At 44.8% G+C, this 12,600-nt stretch overlaps 2 pseudogenes; both read right to left on the bottom strand.

Annotated features, from left to right (window-relative positions):
* Nucleotides 1–4,725: 4,725 nt before the first annotated feature.
* LOC141267479 (5S ribosomal RNA) lies at nt 4,726–4,834 on the bottom strand (annotated as a pseudogene).
* Nucleotides 4,835–5,778: 944 nt separating this feature from the next.
* On the bottom strand, nt 5,779–5,893 carry LOC141270023 (5S ribosomal RNA; annotated as a pseudogene).
* Between the last annotated feature and the right edge of the window lie 6,707 nt (nt 5,894–12,600).

The following is a 12,600-nucleotide window of genomic DNA, read 5'->3' as shown; positions in this document are numbered from 1 at the left end:
CGCAGATTCTTAGAGGACAACCAAACCATGTCACCAACCGCAAACAAAATCTCTTGCCGTTTCCTATCAAAGTACCTCTTAGATTTTTTGTTAGCCTCCTGAAGATTACCACGCACATCCGTCCAAACTCTTTCCAAATCACCGGAAAAACTCTCCTCCTCAGGCACAGCCGAAACCAATTTGGAAAATGACCCAAAAGACGGATGTCTCCCAGAACAACAAAAAAAAGGCGAACACCCAGAAGAAGAGGATGTATGGTTGTTAAGAGCAAATTCAGCAAGTGGCAGAAACTCAGACCACCCCTCTTGATTGTCTGCCCCAAAACAACGCAAGAACTGCTCAACATCCTGGTTCTTCCTTTCTGTCTGGCCATTAGACTCAGGATGATATCCGGATGAAAACGACAAATGAACTCCCAACCTGTCACAAAAGGCACGCCAAAAACGAGCCACGAACTGAGGTCCCCTATCAAAAATAATGTCAGTAGGAACACCATGTAGTCTGATAATCTCCTTGACAAAGGCCTTAGCGAGTGTCTTAGCGCAAGGCAGTTTGATGAAGGGAACCAAGTGACACATCTTGCTAAAACGGTCCATGACCACCCAGATGACCGTGAAACCTTCAGAGGGAGGAAGGTCAGTAATAAAGTCCATAGCCAGATGTGTCCAAGGTGCACTAGGAACCTCCAGAGGGCAAAGCAACCCCACAGCAGGAGCATGCGAAGACTTGGATCTTGCACACACAGTACATTGGCGCACCCACTTAATGACTTCCTTCTGCCATCCAGGCCACCAAAAACTGCGACCCACAAGTCTCTTGGTCTCAGAAATTCCTGGATGACCTGCCAACCGAGATTCATGACACTCAACAAACAAATCTCTCCTAAAGGTCCTAGGCACAAACAACCTCCCATGGGGAGTGTTAGATGGGGCATTCTCCTGTGCTTTAAGAATCTCATCCTCCAAAATGGAGTCCAAAGCAGCAATCACAACACCTTCTTGTAAAATGGTCTCCTCTTCCTCCTCAACACCGACCATGGGAGAAAAGCTGCGAGACAAAGCATCCGCTTTAACATTCTTGGTACCCGGGATGTAAGTAACGGAAAAATTAAACCGCGAGAAAAAAAGTGCCCACCTAGCCTGACGGGCATTCAAGCGCTTGGCAGCATCAAGATAGATCAGATTTTTATGATCAGTGAAAACCTGAATGGGAAATTCAGCACCTTCCAAGAGATGACGCCAGTGTTCAAATGCGAGTTTAATCGCCAGCAATTCCCGATTATCAATATCGTAATTAAGTTCAGTCTCGGAAAATTTTTTTGAAAAAAAGGCACAGGGATGTACTCCATCCTTGTTTTCCTGAGACAACACCGCACCAACCCCCACCGAAGAAGCATCAACCTCAGCCAAAAACGGCTTAGTCACATCAGGCTGCATAAGGATGGGAGCAGAGGTGAACCTCTCCTTTAGAAACACAAAAGCTTCAATGGCCTCAGAAGTCCACTGAACCGCATTAGCACCTTTCCTGGTGAGATCGGTCAGCGGTTTGACAATAATAGAATTTTTTTTTATGAATTTTCTGTAATAATTGGCGAAACCCAAAAACCTCTGTATCGATTTCAAACCAATAGGCCTAGGCCATTCCTGCACAGCTTGAACTTTAACCGGGTCCATCTCAAAACCTTCACTGGAGATAATGTAGCCCAAAAAACTAATTCTCTGTACAGCGAACTCACATTTCTCCAGCTTAGCAAAAAGCGAATTGTCCATTAATAACTGTAATACCTCACGTACGCTTCGCCAATGAGACTCCAGATCCGGCGAATAAATCAAAATGTCATCCAAATACACAACCACGTTTTTGCCGATTAAAGGTCTAAGGATATCATTAATAAGATTCTGAAAAAATGCTGGAGCATTAGTGAGACCAAAAGGCATAACCAGATTCTCAAAATGACCCACAGGAGTGTTAAAAGCAGTCTTCCATTCATCACCCTCCTTCATGCGCAACAAATTGTATGCCACCCGGAGATCAATTTTAGAGAACCACTTGGACCCCACTAACTGGTTAAATAAATCAGGAATCAATGGCAGTGGGTAAGGATTGCGTACAGTAATTTTATTAATCTTACGAAAGTCCAGACAAGGACGTAAACCGCCATCTTTTTTTTTTACAAAAAAAATCCAACAGCCACAGGAGACTTGGAAGGCCTAATGTGACCGGCGGACAAGCTTGTCTGTATGTATTCTTCCAAAGCCTTTCTTTCAGGAATAGTAAGATTAAATAAACGACTCTTAGGAAGAGTCGCGCCAGGGACAAATTCAATGGTACAATCATAGTCTCTATGGGGAGGCAAAACCTGCGACTCCTCCTCAGAAAAAACTCTCCAAAAGTCCTGAATAGGTACAGGCAATTCCCCTCTATCCACAGCAGCAATGCGCCCGTTACAACACTTGTCATGACACTTAGGGCTCCAGGACTTAATTTCATTGGTAGACCAATCCAGTACAGGATTGTGCAATTTTAACCAGGGTAGCCCCAATATTACTGGAGAAGGCAAATTATCCAATACCACCAAATCCAAATTCTCTTGATGAATACCATTAATAGTGAGGGGAATTCACAGACCTTGTGAGTAACACTCTTCAAGGGAGAGCCATCGACAGAAACCACAGCAATAGGGGATGACAAAGTTTTAGGTTCTAATCTAAGTTTTTCCAAGAATCCCCCATCAATCACATTCAGAGTAGATCCACAATCCACAAATTCCCGAAATTCAATTAATTCATCCTGAGCAGCAGTAGTGGCAGATAGGAATACTCCCTTAGAATTTAAACAGGCAATACTAGCATGACTGACCATTTTTTTTTCTTTCTTCTTACGAAGCACACAGCTCTTAATAAAATGACCAGAATTTCCGCAATAGAAACACAAGCCTTCAGAAAGTCGGCGGTCTTTTTCCTGAGAGCGGGGTGCCATCGGATCTCCATTGTCAGCACAGAACCTCTCAGGACTCGAAGCTGACATAGCAGAGGATTTGCTCTCATTAACCCTTTCACGCAGTCTCCTGTCCACCCGTATAGCTAATTGCATTGCCTCCTGCAAGTTTCCAGGTGTGGGATAAGCAATCAGTAAATCCTTTACCCTTTCACATAGCCCTGCAAGAAACAAGCTTTTCAAAGCAGAATCATTCAACCCCACCTGGGCAGACCACCGACGGAAATGAGAACAATATTTTTCCACATTACCTGATCCCTGCCTCAAACGTCTTAATTCAGACTCAGCAGATGAGACACGATCAGGATCATCGTACAACAAACCCAAAGCAGAAAAAAAACTATCCACTGATCTAAAGCACGGATCACTAGGTTGGAGAGAGAAGGCCCATCCCTGAAGATCTTTGCGCAAAAGTGACATTATGATCCCTATGCGCTGTGATTCATCACCAGAGGATCCGGGTCTCAAACGAAAATACAATAGACAAGCATTTTTAAAAGAAAAAAAATCTTGTTGTTTGCCAAAAAATAGATCAGGCAGACGTACCTTAGGTTCCACAAAATGCGCTCCAGAACAGCTACTCACGTGTTGTTGGAGCTTGGTCACCTCCAGAGAGAGTCCCTGCAAGCGTTGAGCCAAATCTTGCACCGAGACCATGATGGAAAACTGGAGGTCTTTTCTTAGAGAAATTTTTTTTTTTTTTTTTTTTTATGGCTGGAATTACTGTTATGATCTGCTACAGAGACTAAGGAAAGAAAGGAGATCTATCCCTACAATAGAACTAAACTAGATCCCTACGACGTAACGGGGAACCTGATCCTGCGATCAGACCCGCTAAAGTCCTCGGCTAGTCTGAACGCAGACCTATAGATGTGAGGAGGGATCCCTACAAGATCTAGGGACTGGGAAAAGTTGGACACCTCCTAGCAGAAATAGTAGCAGTCAAAGACAAACACACAACAAAAAGGCATAGGGGTCAGAAGACCTAGCAAAACTAACAGAGAACGGCAACAGAGCAACAAGCTAGCTCAACAGTACTAAATACAAATGAAGTCCAGCAAAGCCAGGAGGGCAGAGCCGGATTAAATAGGCAAAATGGTCATGTGATCAGCAAACTAAAAAAAACTAACAGGAGAGTTGTAACACGCTTGGTGGCGAGCAATCTGGCCGTGATGGGTCGGGCTCCGAAGGGTCCATGCAAAGTCTGTGCCGTCCCTACAGGTGTGGTTTGTTTTGCAGTGATTCACCCGCCGCATCAGGTGTCTTCAAAAATGTCTCGGCGCAGGATCTCCTGCAGGCTAAACCCTTCATCGCGGTAATGTGACAGAAAGAGCAAGCTGGACCCGTAACTTGGGGGCGGAGCGAGACGTCCAGGGGTGAATGAAGGAAGAGGGTGATATGGTTGCCAGTGACTTTGAGCTGCTCTTCAGGGGGGAGGGTCGTGTTGCCTGCAAAGGTCTTCTGCTTGGGGATAACGGTGGTTGCCTCCAGCCACGCGGGAGATGCTGGTCCTGGTGAAAAGCAGCCTAGTATTAAAAGTAAAGAAGCAACAATGCTGGAGGCCCACGGTGATCAGAAGGATGCTGGTATTTTGCAGAGATGAAATAGCGCAAGAGAGAAAGCAAATGAAAAAAAGAAAAGAGAATGAATGTGTGCACTTGTGAAAGGGAATGGAAAAAAGGCACAGAAGAGAGTGCAACCTGCTGGTGGAAGGAAAAAAAAAGCAAAAGCCTACAACACCTGGTATTCCCAGGCGGTCTCCCATCCAAGTACTAACCAGGCCCAACCCTGCTTTGCTTCCGAGATCGGGCGCATTCAGGGTGGTGTGGCCGTAGGCACAGACAAGCCTCTCACTTGCTGCTTTTCTACTTTGAAGTCTGGCTGCCGGCTGCCCTTTCCAGTGTTCAGCAAGACCAGGTCCTTTTGTGCTTTCCCTTCTCTTCAATTTTTTTGCTGGTTTCCTTAAAAGGTCTTGTAGACAGAACGCCCCACTGAGAGCCGCTGAGTTCACTGATCGGCTGCAGCGCTGTCGACGGAACGTCAGCTTCACGGCCAATGCCACAGGCCGGTAGCAGAGGCGAGACTCACCAGTAGACCCGGGTAGGTTGAGTAGAGCGTGGTTAGTTGCTTTCTAATAGCCTGCAGCCGGGGATTAACTGTTAATGAAAGGGAACAATCCCTTTGACTGTCTGCAGTGCGCCACACCTAGGAAGCGCACTCTCACACTGAAAGCCAGCATGCACACGTGCTCGCAAGTGACAACACCCCCTATCTGCCCCTACAACCTCTCCGTCACCATGCGTCAGACTCTCCTGCCTGTTTTATGATTTCAGGGCCCTAGCAGGAATCACAACACCCCCTCCCCAATTCCTTCCTCACCTTCATTGCCTTCCTTGCACTGAGGTTAGCTCTTTGGCAGCCGTCTGGCTTGGTTACACAAGCTTTTTTGCAGGGAAACATGTTACTTCTTCTGGCCCTCGCTAGGCGGCCGGCATCCAAAACCTTCCCTGGGCACCTGCTGAAAGCCTGGCCCCTTCACGGCCCCGGGTGCTTTTAACGCCATCATTTCCACACGGCGAGCTGCGGAGTCAATAAGCACTCCTAGCCGTGGCAAGGAGCTCGGTGTCAGGCCTGCGTGAAGGCGGCGGGGTAGCGTACTTAGCTGCCAACTGGCTCAGAGGCCTTGGGGCTTCCATCATCTAAGTTACTTAAGGTCGGTGTCTGGCAAGGCGCCGTTCCATGCTAGCCGAGCTGGTCAGTAGGGCAAAACATCATAAAAATAGTCTACAGCACCCGGTGTTCCCACGAGGTCTCCCATCCAAGTACTGTCCGAGCCCAGCCCTGCATCCGAGATCAGACGAGATCGGGCGTATCCAAAGTGGTATGGCCAGTAGACGCTGCTTGATCCATCGCCCGGCCAGCCTTTCTCAGGATCGCTTGGTGGCGAGCAATCTGGCCGTGACGGGGCGGGCTCCGAAGGGTCCATGCAAAGTCTGTGCCGTCCATACAGGTGTGGTTTGTTTAGCAGTGATTCACCCGCCGCATCAGGTGTCTTCAAAAATGGCTTGGGACAGGGTCTCCTGCAGGCTAAACCCTTCATCGCGGTAATGTGACAGAAAGAGCAAGCTGGACAAGTAACTTGGGGGCGGAGCGAGACGTCCAGGGGTGAATGAAGGAAGAGGGTGAGATGGTTGCCAGTGACTTTGAGCTGCTCTTCAGGGGGGAGGGTCGTGTTGCCTGCAAAGGTCTTCTGCTTGGGGTTACCGGTGGTTGCCTTCAGCCACCCGGGAGATGCTGGTCCTGGTGAAAAGGAGCCTAGTATTAAAAGTAAATAAGCAACAATGCTGGAGGCCCAAGGTGATCAGAAGGATGCTGGTATTTTGCAGAGATGAAATAGCGCAAGAGAGAAAGCAAATGAAAAAAAGAAAAAAGAATGAATGTGTGCACTTGTGAAAGGGAATGGAAAAAAGGCATAGAAGAGAGTGCCCCCTGCTGGTGGAAGGAAGGAAAAAGCAAAAGCCTACAGCACCTGGCATTCCCAGGCGGTCTCTGTTAAATGGTTAATTATGGAAATTCATTTGGAATGTTAATCGATAATCATTTTTCTGATTTCTATGCCTCAGCCATCGTGTCTAGTTGACATGCGCTATTTGTGTGTGTATTTTTGGTTCACTACCATATGTAGAACAGGTGTCCATACGACTGGCTATAAAAGCCCATGGTACAGAAAGTGTGCTCTGCCCACCCCACAAGACACAGAATCTTCATGCTGAGGAGCAGATGACATGTAGGCCTGGACACATGCTGGACAAAGACATGATTTACCAGCCAGGATCCAAGGAAAGATGGGTGAATCTCAACAATTAAGCTAATTATGGACAAATGGACAATTACTTTATAACTAATTATTGTATGTACCTGCTGCAATCTGATTCTTTTTAATGGACAATCCAAGAATAAATAGATACATTTTTTTATAAGAATATCGTGATATTGATACTTTGAGAAGTCCTCAGTAGAAAAAAATAATACAGGAAGAGTATTATTTTACAATGTTGAGCCAGCCAGTCCTGTTTTTTTGTTTTTTAAATTAAGTAAGTGAATTTCTTCCGTGAACAAGGGGGGAGTCCTGACGAGCTGAACAGCTGTTGTTCACGTGTCAGTAAATTCACTAGTTTGTCACGAGAAGCAGAAAGGACCTACAGACTGAGGAAAGACAGGAAGCAGAGGTACTAACAAGGAACAGAATCACACAGGAAAAGAATCAGACAAACTGAAGACAGGACGTGCTGATAAAGAGAAGCCAAGGAATCTTAAGGTAAGCAAAATATGGATATAATTTCTTCTTTTGCTATACAAAGTAATATTAATTTCAAAGTTAATGTAGGAGATGACATAGAAGTTTTGTGGCTCAGTTTATACAAAGAATGTGAATTGCAGAATTTACAGTTAACTTCTAAATTGGTAAATAGAGACAAACAGAAATTGAGAAATATTCTACATTTGGTAGATTTTTTTCATAGTCTTGTGTTAGAGATTTCTTAGCAGGAAAATAGTGTAGAAGTGTCAGACGGTGATACTGATTCTGACTGTAATGTGGAAAATGAACAAGAAGTAAGACACGTGTCTGTAACTGAAGGTGACCTTGGGTCTGACCAAGAGACGGACATACAGAAACCTGACATGGGAGGAGACATGACTGACATACGAGAAACCGACATACTAGGTGATGTGGGAGGAGACGTGAGTGACGTAGGAGGAACGGACGTACAAGAGCCACTAAAAATATCAGAGAATTCTGGAATTACCCAGGCTCAACTCCAAATTAAAATGAGGAAAAATTTGCTGAAATTATACAAAATCATGCCAAAATATGATGTCAAAATCCATGCCTGTAGAAATTCAGAGACATTTGAGAGCTTCTCTGATAAGTTTGATTTATCCAATGAGGAGAGGAATAAATTATTTAAAATATGGATTCCTGTGACATTGTCCAGACGTTTACATTTAATGCCCTGTGAAAATGACTCTCCTAATGGATGGGAAAATGATTCGGACAGATTAAGATATTTGATTTATTGTGTCACAAAGGATTTTCCCAACATAGAAGATCTGCAGAAATTAAGGATTGGTAGGAAGGAATGTACATATACATTCATGTCCATATTTGAACGGTTGTACAAAGCTCTCATCAAAAATGGAAAAGTACAACATATGATAACAACTTTTGTACAAAAATTCAAATTCCTAAATTCAGTTTCCCAAGTTATGGCATCACAAAAAAATTCATTATTTGAATGTGCGCAGATGCTGGATTTTGTTAGAAAACATGAGAATCGTAAAAAGAAAATAAATCAAGCTAAATTTATAAAACCAGGAAAGGTAAAATCTTACCAAAAGCCAATATCAAACTCTCCTAGACTGAGTCATCCCCATAGTGAACTCTATCAAATACGCAGAAGATTTCATATATGTTATAAGCCATATCAGCCAGTGCAAAGATCCATCTCTCCACAGAATGAGTTAATTCTCAGTCAGAACTGTGATTCTCTAAAAAGGAAAATGGCTGAAACTGATGGACAGAGACAGGTGAGACGACCAACTCACAGTGACGTCATGGAATGTGGACAGAAGAACAGGCAGTTCTCTGAGGTTTTGAAGGATAGAAAAATGTCTTTCCTAAATTGGGCGTTCCTTGAGATATTTGAGAGAGACAGAAGATTTGGTTTAGGGAGTGGCTAAGGAAAAACTGTAATTATAATGTTGTATCAAAATGTAATACAATGTCTCAATATTTATTTATAATCTTATACAGTAAAATTGTAGTTACATAGTTTCTAATAGTTCATATATATATATATATATATATATATATATATATACTTGTCTAAGTAGAGATTGTGTATAATTGTATTTATATATACGTTTATAAAATATATATATATATATATTAATTAATAAATTAGAACTTCATATACAGTACAGACCAAAAGTTTGGACACACCTTCTCATTTAAAGATTTTTCTGTATTTTCATGACTTTGAAAATTGTACATTCACACTGAAGGCATCAAAACTATGAATTAACACATGTGGAATTATATACTTAACAAAAAAGTGTGAAACAACTGAAAATATGTCTTATATTCTAGGTTCTTCAAAGTAGCCACCTTTTGCTTTGATGACTGCTTTGCACACTCTTGGCATTCTCTTGATGAGCTTCAAGAGGTAGTCACCGGAAATGGTCTTACAACAATCTTGAATGAGTTCCCAGAGATGTTTAGCACTTGTTGGCCCTTTTGCCTTCACTCTGCGGTCCAGCTCATCCCATACCATCTCAATTGGGTTCAGGTCTGGTGACTGTGGAGGCCAGGTCATCTGACGTAGCACCCAATCACTCTCCCTCTTGGTCAAATAGCCCTTACACAGCCTGGAGGTGTGTTTGGGGTCATTGTCCTGTTGAAAAATAAATGATGGTCCAACTAAACGCAAACCGGATGGAATAGCATGCCGCTGCAAGATGCTGTGGTAGCCATGCTGGTTCAGTATGCCTTCAATTTTGAATCCCCAACAGTGTCACCAGCAAAGCACCCCCACACCATCACACCTCCTCCTCCATGCTTCACGGTGGGAACCAGGCATGTAGAGTCCATCCGTTCACCTTTTCTGCGTCGTACAAAGACACGGTGGTTGGAACCAAAGATCTCAAATTTGGACTCATCAGACCAAAGCACAGATTTCCACTGGTCTAATGTCCATTCCTTGAGTTCTTTAGCCCAAACAAGTCTCTTCTGCTTGTTGCCTGTCATTAGCAGTGGTTTCCTAGCAGCTATTTTACGATGAAGGCCTGCTGCACAAAGTCTCCTCTTACCAGTTGTAGAGATGTGTCTGCTGCTAGAACTCTGTGTGGCATTGACCTGGTCTCTAATCTGAGCTGCTGTTAACCTGCGATTTCTGAGGCTGGTGACTCGGATAAACTTATCCTCAGAAGCAGAGGTGACTCTTGGTCTTCCTTTCCTGGGGCGATCCTCATGTGAGCCAGTTTCTTTGTAGCACTTTATGGTTTTTGCAACTGCACTTGGGGACACTTTCAAAGTTTGCCCAATTTTTCGGACTGTCTGACCTTAATTTCTTAAAGCAATGATGGCCACTCATTTTTAATTACTTAGCTGCTTTTTTCTTGCCATAATACAAATTCTAACAGTGTATTCAGTAGGACTATCAGATGTGTATCCACCAGACTTCTGCACAACACAACTGATGGTCCCAACCCCATTTATAAGGCAAGAAATCCCACTTATTAAACCTAACAGGGCACACCTGTGAAGTGAAAACCATTTCCGGTGACTACTTCTTGAAGCTCATCAAGAGAATGACAAGAGTGTGCAAAGCAGTCATCAAAGCAAAAGGTGGCTACTTTGAAGAACCTAGAATATAAGACATATTTTCAGTTGTTTCACACTTTTTTGTTAAGTATATAATTCCACATGTGTTAATTCATAGTTTTGATGCCTTCAGTGTGAATGTACAATTTTCAAAGTCATGAAAATACAGAAAAATCTTTAAATGAGAAGGTGTGTCCAAACTTTTGGTCTGTACTGTATATAAATTTAAGTAGCAATATTTTGAATTACATTAGAACCAACCAATATATGTATAAGATATTTAAATAATTCTGTTTCTGTATGAATTTGATATTTAATTTTATTTTCTTATATTTCCTTAGAGTTTTCATTCCAAAGCAGGATTTGATCAAAGAACTCTAAAATGGATTTATTTCTTTATTCACACAGGAAGTGAAAAAATTGCATGATTTTATGTGTATAACATTTTAAAATAATAACAATATATCTAGTTGAACTATAATATATATGTAATACTTATTAATTCTTTTGTGTTGTTAATATTTTCTGTGCATGAAGTGTTCGTGCAAATTAAAGTAGTTTTACAGCATGACGTGTGACAGCTGTGGCCTTTGAACTTTGAGCTAATAGTATAGGATCCCATTCATTCCATTTTCAACTGATGTAACTTAAGACCGGGCAGCCAGTGAAAAAAGAATCTAAGACAAGAGTTTTTTAAAGTGTCTGAAATTCCAGTGACTTACTCTCATATTATATAATATGTACTTGGGGAATATTCAAAGAAATAGAATCATAGAATCATAGAATGGTAGAGTTGGAAGGGACCTCCTGGGTCATCTGGTCCAACCCCCTGCTCAAAGCAGGATTCAGTAGATCATCTCAGACAGATGTCTGTCCAGCCTGTTATGCACACGCCCGGGCTGAGCGGCGTGTGCGTGTGATTGTAGTGATTCCACTGGACCATGCCGGAGAGTGAATGCCTGGAGGGGCGTAACTAGGTATTCACCCGATCCGACCAGGGTCGCACGACGGCATACGACGCCAGTGCACCAAGGAGGAACCGAGCAGAGGGACCAGGTGCTACTCCAGGACAGACCCCGGACACGGCTGTTGACCCACACAGGGGAATACAGGAACAGACTGGTAGGCTGGCACACAGACTGGTGGGTATAGGCAGGCACGACTGGTATGCAGGCAGGTGGGTATGCAGGCCGGGCGGTACAGGCAAGCACAGCTAGAGTGCAGACAGGGAGGCACTAGCAGGTAGGAACACAGGCGGGATAGGACCCAGTACACACTGGGACTCAGGAACAATACAGGCAGAGGGGTACAGGCAAGCACAGCTAGAGTGCAGACAGGGAGGCACTAGCAGGTAGGGACACTGGCGGGATAGGACCCAGTACACACTGAGACTCAGGAACAGAACCACAGATGTGGCGGACAAACACAGCAGAGTGAGGCCGCCCAGAGAGGTGAGCGAGAACAGGGCAGGACAAGGCCGCCTGGAGCGGTGAGCAAAGGATCAGAGCTGAGCGAGACTGCCGGAGCAGTGAGCAAGAGTAAAGCAGGACGAGACCGCCTGGAGCGGTGAGCAAGAGTGGAGCAAGACTGCCGGAGCAGTGAGCAAAAGGATAAGAGCGGAGCGAGACTGCCGGAGCAGAGAGCAAAAGGGTCTGAGCGGAGCAAGGCTGCCGAAGCAGCGAGCAAAGGAGTCAGAGCAGGCTAGAACCGCCGGAGCGGTGAGCAAAGGAGTCAGAGCAGGCTAGAACCGCCGGAGCGGTGAGCAAAGGAGTCAGAGCAGGCTAGAACCGCCGGAGCGGTGAGCAAAGGAGTCAGAGCAGGCTAGAACCGCCGGAGCGGTGAGCAAAGGAGTCAGAGCAGGCTAGAACCGCCGGAGCGGTGAGCAAAGGAGTCAGAGCAGGCTAGAACCGCCGGAGCGGTGAGCAAAGGAGTCAGAGCAGGCTAGAACCGCCAGAGCGGTGAGCAAAGGAGTCAGAGCAGGCTAGAACCGCCAGAGCGGTGAGCAAAGGAGTCAGAGCAGGCTAGAACCGCCGGAGCGGTGAGCAAAGGAGTCAGAGCAGGCTAGAACCGCCGGAGCGGTGAGCAAAGGAGTCAGAGCAGGCTAGAACCGCCGGAGCGGTGAGCAAAGGAGTCAGAGCAGGCTAGAACCGCCGGAGCGGTGAGCAAAGGAGTCAGAGCAGGCTAGAACCGCCGGAGCGGTGAGCAAAGGAGTCAGAGCA

This window comes from Phyllobates terribilis, unplaced genomic scaffold (genome assembly GCF_046119375.1).
Source record: "Phyllobates terribilis strain yellow unplaced genomic scaffold, ASM4611937v1 Scaffold_4__5_contigs__length_816908805, whole genome shotgun sequence".
NCBI lineage: Eukaryota > Metazoa > Chordata > Amphibia > Anura > Dendrobatidae > Phyllobates > Phyllobates terribilis.
This window is presented reverse-complemented; position numbering and strand designations above follow the sequence as displayed.